This window comes from Octodon degus, unplaced genomic scaffold (genome assembly GCF_000260255.1).
Source record: "Octodon degus isolate 3935 unplaced genomic scaffold, OctDeg1.0 scaffold00141, whole genome shotgun sequence".
In the NCBI taxonomy this organism is placed as follows: Eukaryota; Metazoa; Chordata; class Mammalia; order Rodentia; family Octodontidae; genus Octodon; species Octodon degus.
In genome coordinates, this window is record NW_004524717.1 from 2,486,860 (window position 1) to 2,496,589 (window position 9,730).

A 9,730-nucleotide genomic window follows, 5' to 3' on the forward strand; every position below is an offset into this window, starting at 1 on the left:
AGCTTCCCTTGGTATCTCAGAAGCTCCAGGTTCAGTACAGAAAGTAACAAATGTTTTCAGGTACTGGTAACTGAGGTTACTGTGAAAACTCATGCTGAGGCAAATCTGTCCAAGTATAAAACTTGCCTGGGGTGGGGAAAACTTGCCTGGGGTGGGGAAGACAGGGAGAGTTCAGCTTGGACTCATGGGGTGGGTTTTGGCATGACAAGAATATTAAAGAAGAAGCTAGAAGGGATGGCCAAATAACTCAGAGGCTGGGGGTTTGATCCCTGGGCCTGCTATGCTGGCCCCGCCCCCAGGGCATGCTGAGCCGGAGATTGAGATTGGGCATGGTGGCACACACTTGTAATCCCAGCTCTTGGGAGGCTGTAAACAGGCAGATCACTAGGAGTCTGATCTAGTAGTGAGACCCTGAACACCCTGTAGACTCGTCCCTAAAATACAGAAAAAAATAGAATGAAAGAAAAGAAAAGAAAAAGAAGATAGAATATTGAATTATTGGTCTGGCTTAGACTATTGTTGTTCAGATTTGGAATCCAATAGTGTTGCAAAGACAAAAGAGAACCGAAAAGTGCTTCTTTGGGCCAGGGCCACGAGGAAACAGCTCTCACTTTGACAGGGGCTCCTGATGGCTGCTTCTCCTAACATTACCTTTTTTTTTCTGGAGTCAAATCAGACTTACAATAACACCATTAAATACTATTTTTCATACTTTGTGCATTGAGGAAGGAGTTCAAACTGTTGAGGCCAAGAGAAGTGTTCCATGTATTATATTGATCTAAAATTTTTTGTCATTAGAGAAATTCTAATCTACGTGGGTACAGAAACACGCTGCTGTGAAAATGGATTTCAAGGTCCTAGGGCGACTGACTCTAGGTATTCTATTCAAGCACTTCCACCCATCTGGGGAAATCTGAGATTACTTTACCTTCATAACTAACTACTACAGCCTCTTTATCCGCTCAGCTCTGGGACTGTTCTGAAGGTCAAAGGAGATAATTAATTCAATTTTAATTAACAGTGATGTTGGAACTTGGGGGCTTGGGAAGCCTGCATACTGCATTTCAGAATACCCAAAGCATGAATTGAGCTCAAGGTGCCTACAGGAGGCAGATACTTGAACCAAGACTGTGTCTGGTGGAGATGGTGCCTACTAAGACATTTTGCAAGACCAGTTAAGAAATACTGTTATGCAGGGAGCTGCCAGTGGGTGTTACTGTTGTCAGATTGTTTACAATAGTAGAATTCATCCTTTTTTTTTCTTCTGTATTTTAGGGAAAGGTCTACAGGGTGTTCAGGGTCTCACTACTAGATTGAACTTGTAATGATCCACCTTTTTACAACCTCCCAAGAGCTGGGATTACAGGTATGCACCACCACACCCAGTCTCAATTGCCATCTCAGCGCATCCCAGGGACAGGGCCAGTACAGCAGGCCTGGGGATAAAATTCATTCTTAACTTTAGTGAGAAGATGGGTGATTATAAACTGGAATAACCCCTATTTTCTGATAGGTATTTATGAGAAGTTTTCTATGGAAACTTTCATAAGTAACCTCACTTTCTGCTCTTTTAGGTCAAAAATCTAATACTAGAGATGCTTATTCTGTAAGGTATATGTTGGTCCATTCTTCAACAGGAGATTATTAATTCAAAGAATAGCTAATCCATGAGGGGTATGTGAATGCTTAACGGACCTCGTAGCGGATATTTAGTGATGGATAGTGGAGAATAGGGCTACTGGGGCGGCAGTAAATGTAGGGACAAGTGCATCTCATCATGTGTGATGAGATTCAAAGGCTGTTACTAAAGCTGGGCATGGTGGTGCACACCTGTAATCCCAGCACTTGGGAGGCAGGAGGATCGTTGCGAGTTTGAGACCAGCTTGAGCTACAAAGTGAGCTCAAGGCCAGCCTGAGCTGCATAGTGAGACCCTGTCTCAAAAAGACAAAGCAAAACAATTGGAAAGCTGTTACTAGTGTCTGGTGAGAAATGAAGACAGCCCTGCTGGCAGAAGGGCAATAATGAGAAGAGGTGCTGCCATCTGAGCTGTTCCTGGGCTCCCCACTGGGCCTGGAAGCAGGTTCGGTGTGTACTCCCGTGCAATGTTAAGGAAAACGGTGCACAAAGGAGGCCCCAGCAGCAAAAACAAAGGGCAGGGAGGTGAAGGGGAGCTTCCTTCATCTGCCTTGGAGCTGCTGTCATCTCATCAGCATCATGTAATTATAGAGGCAGAAACTGAGCTGAAATAAAGGGTGCTGGGCGCACATGCTGCCTCTCCATAAGGACTGCATCTAGTCCGGGGAAGTACTATGCAGGAAACCAGGGGACTCTGTAATCATCATGCACTGAATGTGGGGCTGGTTTATCAGGGAGCCTGCACTGGTGCCTTACACAGCCCTCTACCCTCCAGCCTCAGGTCTGCATGCTAGGCTTGTGCTCCACCACTGAGATAAATCCCTAGTCTCCTCTGCAAACTTTTTGTTTTATACATACAGAGTTTGGGATTGAGCTTGGGCTACACCCTCAGTCCCTTCTCTTTTGGTTTTGGGGGTCTTGCTAATAGCCCACTCTGCCTTTGAATTTGTAATCCTCCCAAGCAGATGAGATTGCATATTTGTGCTCAGCTGTGAACTCTCTTAATGATCCACATTCTGTTTCTGTAACTGAAGGAAGTTGGGGGACAGCTGGTTTCCTGTGCTACAGCACGAGAGGATCCAGTGAGCAGTCCCCCGCTTGGCGTTCATGGAACACTGCCTTCCCAGGGCTCCACTGCAAAGTTACCTGTCCAGTCCTCTAGAAGTGGCATTGTAACTTGATGCTTAAGAGAGAAACCATCTGACAGAATAATGATACATGCAAGTCACAATTCAACCTTCGCTTCCCATTGTGTGTGTGTGTGTGTGTGTGTGTGTGTGTGTGTGTGTTTGTGGAACTGGGGATTGAACTCAGGCCCTTAAGCTTGCCAGGCAAGTGCTTATTCTATGGAGCCATCTCCCTGGCCCCCTTGACTTCCCATGTTGTTCAAATATGATGAAGAGTCAGCCCTTTCTTCAGGCTGTGCACCCTACCGAAGGCTGTGGGGTGTCTAGGGGACCCCTGGCTCTCTGGGGAGTCAAGCCTGAAGGTGAACAGATGGGATGGACACAGAACTAGCCCTGGCCCCAAGTTTCCTTCTAGAAATGTGTTCCCTCCTCTCAAATATCCACATTAAAAAAAAAGTCTTCCATAGAATGTATAACACATGAATGTAAATTTCTAATAGTAGTGGCTTTGAGAAATATTATCTTCTGATAGACTTTTAAACATGTTCTCACAGGTCAAAGGAGAGATTATTTTTATTGCATAAAATGAGAAAAATGGTACCTGCTCTTGCATCAGCTGGGATTCCTGGATCCTAAGTCCTCCCTGGGCAAAATCCATGGGGGTAAGGTGGAGATCATCTACCAGCTTGAATTTCTCATGTGTGTGTGTGTTTGCCTTAATGATTAAATGATTTATCGGCACCTGCTGACTGTGGAGAGCTCAGGGTTTTGCTTTTGTCATTGTTGGGTAGTGGACCTTACTGTTTTTGTGCCTTCTGCATGTAGCAGGAGAGCTATGGGTGCCAGCATGAGCCATCAGCCCAGCAACCTTCTTGCTTACACCAACTGCAGCTTTGCTTTGCTTGGATGCTGAAGAAAATCAAAGCAAGTACATGCACAGTCCTGAGATGACTGGGCCTAGACTGACACATTTCCTATCAAAATTGCAGAGAACACATTCTTTTAAACTAAGCCCTAGGAAAATGAGCTCCTGATATCCATGGAGGGATTTTCTTAAAAGCATAAGAGGATGTACTAGACTCCTGTGTTGCCTCCACTGCTGTGTGTGCTATGCCCACTTCCACCCCATCCTGAGAGATGAGGTGTGGGGTCCTCTCCCATCTAATGTAAGCGCACAATGTGTTGCTTGCTAAAAAGTTACTTTCTAACTGTGCTTTGTGTTTTAAAAAATTTTATCTTTATCAGTACATTTTCAGGGTGGGATAAGGCCATTCCTCGTGTGGAGTGGGTGCATGCGTGTTACACATCGACTCTTGTTTTCACCTCCTCCCCGCTTCCATTCCCCTCAAAAAAGACCTGTTTCCCTATTTCCTAGTATTTGTCTTTTGCTGTTTATTTGCACCCAAAATATAAATAATGTGCTTTGCATTTGCTAACATGGAAGTTTTCCAAAAGAAGCCTGGTTTTGTGTGTTCACCAGGCAGAATGCAGGTGGCACCATGAAGTAGACATGTTTGGTGCTTGGTTGGCTCCTAAGGAACTACACATGGTACATTCACAATGTGTATATGAACATAATTATTAGACAAAAGTCTATAAAGTATTTACCATAACTGCTTTTGGTGGTGTTGACATATTAAAATTACAGTCATTTTGTTTTCCTACCTAAAATGAAGACAAACATTGAAAAACAAAACTTTTGACTTTGGAAAGTAACACCCATACTTGCAAAAACCAATTGTTCATAGTTTAGGATAGGGAGAAATAATCAGGCCTGTATTCAAGGAAGGCCAATCATCAACTATTCTGGAAATGATAGACAGATTGTTGCTAATAGCAGGTTTCAAGAATTGAAAAAATAAATTTAAAAATACTGTGCCCAGGGCTGGGGAGATAGCTCAGCAGTCCAAACTCCTGCCTGGGGCCTGACTGTAATCGCGGTGCTGGGGAGGCTGAGACAGGAGGATCACTATGAGGCCAAGCTATGTAGTGAGACCCTGCACCAAATTAAAAAAAAATACTGTCCTTTTCCTATCAGTTACCACAGCCTGGGCCATGTTATAGATTATAGCATCCATTCTGCCTGCAATGCTCTCTGCTCCAGGAGAAGTAACTGAGCTTGGGAATTCCTGTTCTCATCACCAAAGTCCTTATATTTTAAGGTCCTCCCCTAATAAGTCCCCCTGTTTCCACGTCAAGGGCTAGATGGGAGTTCCTTCCATTTTATTCCCCCTGGTATCAGAAATTGAACTCATGACCTTGCACTTGCCAGGCAGGCACTGTGCCACTGATCTATATCCCCAGACCCTTAGGTGGGATTCCTAAGATCTTCACACTGAAGCCAAATTCCCATCCCTGGATCCTAATGTGGATGCTCGCAGATCACTCCAAAATCTCTGCTTTACTCCTGTTGTCTTGTGGCCTTTGTGTTTCTGTATGTTACCGGAATAAGTGTTCATGCCTGAGGTCAGAACACTGCTACCCGGAGAAACAGTCCTTTCTCCAGTTGTAGATTGGTAGCAGGGTACTGACTCAGCCCTGTACGGTATGTGCCACTCTTTCCCCTATTTTCTGATGACATGTGCTTGTGCCACAATAATTTTCCAGCTCACAGGTTTCTGTTTGCCTTCTTCTTCTACTGTATTTTCATACTTTTAGGGAAGTTTCAAATGTTCCATAGGATGACCACAAGGTTTTCCATACAGTAGTCTCCACAATTTTGGTTGACTCCAACAATAAATTGGAAATGATTGTCTAGTATTAACAGGAGTTCTTCCTTATTGTTAATCTCTGAAGAGGGTCACCCTGTCTCTAATGCCTGGTCAACTCTGGAAAGGGCACACCTACAGCCAGCCCCTTAATAGGAGGAAGCTTGGCTTCCTCAAGCTTGGGTTGCAGAGAATCCAGCCAAATGTTTCCACTCTGCTGTGACTGGGTCATTTTCACTGTGAGCATAATCCAGTCTGGAGTGGCATCCGTGCCCTGTCCCTGCTTGCCCGTCAGCATTTCCCCTGTGTTACTGTCACTTCTTCTTGCAGTTAAGGCCTGCTCAAGATCCAGTGGTTAGATTAGTACAGTTTCCAGTGAGAGTACAGAAAAAGGAGGGAAGAGAGTGCAGAGACTTTCTTTACTTACCTTGGTAAAATCTGAACAGATACTATAGTACCATACTGGGTGAAATGACAGTCTCTACTGGGAAGAAAGGAAAGAATTTCCAATAAGCATAATAAGTAGTAAAATAATATATAAATAAATGACACAGAACACCATAGGTAATAAATGGTGTTAAAATAAAAATGAAAACCCCCAAAACTAAAAAGAATGGGGGTGCAGAGAAGTTAAGCTGATGAGCTCTCCAAGGGAGAAAGGGAGACAGCTGAATGGAAGTGCAGTCACTAAGCTCTGGTGTGCGGAAGTCAAGAGGAACCCAAGAGGGTGCGGGCATGTGTGACTGCCGTCATGAAGTGCAGGGTGACTGGAGGACAGGAGCACAGTGAGTAGGGAGCATGGAGTTTGCGAAGGGTTGCTTATTGCTTGTTGGAAATGCTAAGAAGAGGGAGGCATTGGCAGATGCCCGAGGGGCCAGGGCTGATGCTCTTGCAAAAGGCAGGGAACAATGAGGAGTGGCTGATCTAGGACAATGTAAGTTTTATCATAGAAGAGCCACCACCCTTGGGGCTGAGGCAGGATGATCTCAAACCCAGCCTGGGCAATTCAGCGAGTTATTCAGACCCTGTCACAAAATAAAAAAAAAAAAAAAGTTCTGGCAATGTAGCTGGAGTGAATGCCTTCGCTTCAGTCCCTAGAATTGAAGGGAGAGAAAAAGTGGAAGGGAGGAAAAAGAACCCAGAAGTGGTGGAAAGGATGCAGCTGGCTCCCCTTTTCCTCCAAGTCTGGTGATGTGAGAGATTCAGAGAACAGCCACTGCCTGTGAGATGGGGGAGAAGCAGGGAAGGTCAGAGCCATAGGAGAAGGGCGGGAGGAGATTAGGTGTGTACTGTGAATTTTGCTGTTAATGCACCAGGTTACCAGTGGCTTGGCAGACAGGTTTCAGGAACCGGGGACAGAAAGGGGAAAGCTTCAACACAGGAGGGAGACCCAGGGGTGGTCTGCAACCTCAGCTCTGAGGGAGGCTGGGGCAGGAAGGAGGATTGCAAGTTCAAGACCAGCCTGAGCAGTTCAGGAAGACTCTCTTTCTCAAACTGAAACATAAGAATATTTAGGGATGTAGTTCAGTGCAAAGGGTTCTGGGTTTAATTGCTAAAACAAAAACAAATCAGTGAAATAGAAACCCTGGAATTTAGGTGTGAGGAGAGACCCAGGAGGGACGAAGGTCACAGGTACAGATGTGAAACACTCCACCCAGTGTCTGCAGTGCAGTAAGTGCTCAAGAAAAAAAGTTTTCCCTATCTTTCTCAAAAATGGATTAATTATTGAATTAAAGGATATATGTGAAAAGGATCAAGAGTGACACTCTTAACTTTCAATTTGCACTTTGGCTTCGCCTTCACTCGGTATTATCAGGCCCTGTGGTAGCTCCAATGATCGTGTAAAACTTTTCCTTTTGGCTCCCTAAAATGAGCCAAAAGTTATAAAACTCAGGAAAAATTAGACTTTTCAAAAATGCTTACAGATGGACTTGAAAAACAATATTAGGACATTAGAAAATGCTTCTACTATACTCTGAGGGAAGAGGAAACGTTTTTGTTTTTGTATTTTCTCTTTGAATGATCTCTTGTTTTTTAACTGAAAGCTTTATAAGGCATTTGGAAGAATGCAAGGTAAAGAAACACCCAGTCTCGGGTTTTGGTGTCTGTTATGGTTTGTGTCTAGTTGTCCCCCCAAAGCCTCAGGCATTTATATGGAGGTTTCTAGAGTTTGTGATTAATTCATGATCCAAAGCTGGATGTGAGTGCCACACCTGCCCTGGGACAGGTAATCTGCATTACAATGCAAGGAGGGGAGAGAGGCTAGCTAGCTGCCACTATGGCTGCTTCTCCCTTTGCTCTTTGCTGTTTTCTACCGCCATGAACAGCTGCCCTCTGCCATGTGCCACCCTGCCTTGGAGCCAGCTGAGTATGGACTGAAACCTCCACTAACAAACAGTGCACTAACTAAACCTTTTCTTCCTTAATTTTGGCTCTTGGGTATTTTGTCTTAGCAATCAGGGAAAAGTTATTGAAACAGTATCTTAGTGCTCCATCCTGGGTAGGAGTCGTCTTACTGAGTCACATCCTAGCCTTGGAGTTACTGGGCCTGGGATCTTGAATGGCATAATTTAATATTTAGCCAGACCCTAACCTCAAGCAGATAAGGAGAAAATAAATTTCTCTGACCTTTAAATAATGGATTGAAAGTATTAATGAGAGGGTTAAGTGTGTCGCCATTCAGTACAATTTCTTAGATCTTTATCCCCTGTGATGACTGAAATGCTCAGCTTCCTCAGTTAAGATTTTGGTTGGCACATAGATACACTGAAAATAGCTTCAAAAGAGGACATCTCCCAACTCTACCACCAGGTGATGGTGCAGGTCTCATCCAGTCTGAAAGAAGAGGATGTGCCTTGAAAGCGTCCCTCTCATCGTAGGTCACCCAGCTCTTCTGTGGTGATGGCAATGTGTCACCATCTCCTCCTTTTTCTCACTTGGCTTTGGTGACATAAATCTCTCCTGTTTCTACTGTTATTTTTGTTTTCCATGTTGGTTTCTTTCACTGAGCTTGTTTACCTTTGTGTCACTGAAATTACTTACTTAACCCATTTAATCATTGTTGAAGACTTAATCCCCCCCCCAATCTATGAAAATTTGACTAGAGGCCTTTGGGTTACAATGAGGCCTTCAGAGTGGGTCCTAATCCCACCTGACTGGCATCCTCAGAAGAAGAGGAGATGCCATAGACACAGGCAGGAGGGAGACTGTGGGAATGCATAGGGAGAAGATGAGCATCTAGAATCTCAGAGGAGAGGCCTCGTGAAAAACCCGTGCTTGCTTACAACTTGACCTTAGGCATCCAGCCTCTAGAAGCAACCTTGAGACCACAGTAGATCTCTGTGGTTTAAGCCTCCAGGTTTGTTGTACTTTGTTTGCCCCAGAGAGACAACCCAGTCAGTCATTTGCTAAATATATACAAGAAACATAGGAAAGAACATGGTCTACAGACAGAACAAATATCTGGAGGAGATAGGTGTGTAAGGCCTGGGTACAGTTCTGGAGAGTGTGGTTGGAACAGAGGAGAAAGCGCATCCCATGATGCGCTCTGGTCTACCTCTCCAAGCGAGCCCTCCCTCCTCTTTATCTCCCACAAGGCAGATCACCTCACATCTTAGTTATGTTTCTCACTGCTGAGACAAAATAGCCAACATCTAAAGTCAACAGAAGAAGGATTTATTTTGACCCACCATCTGTAGGGCTTTCAGTTCATAGTCCACTGGCTCCAGGGCGGGGTAGCACAGTAGAGGGGCACTGCATAAGAGAAGCAGTTCATGGCAGGCAGAAGGCAGCAAAAGCAAATGGCATCCCCCTTTCTGTGTCTTATATTCCATCCAGGCTACCCATGCTTAGGGAAGACGGTACTTACACCAAGGCTGGGCCCTCCCATTGTCCAGAGCCAGAACTGTGCCAAATCAAACAGTGGGCGGATGCAGTAATCTCATACCCTTAATCCCAGCATCACCCACTCTAGATCCAGCCACCTCTGAAAATGCCCACCTATGACTGATTGAGGCTTTGGAGAGACAACTAGACACAAGCCATAATAAAGTGCCTGAAACATACGTCCTGAAGTGGAACGTGGTTCATGCCTGCAATCCCTTCTCTGAGGCAGAAAGAGCACAAATCTGAGCCCAGCCTAGGAAACTCAATAATTTAGCAAAAACCCTGTCTCAAAAAATAAATTAAAAAGGGCTGGGAATATGCTTCAGTGTGAATGGGCTAGAATGGGGTAGATAGAATATATATCTAAGATATAT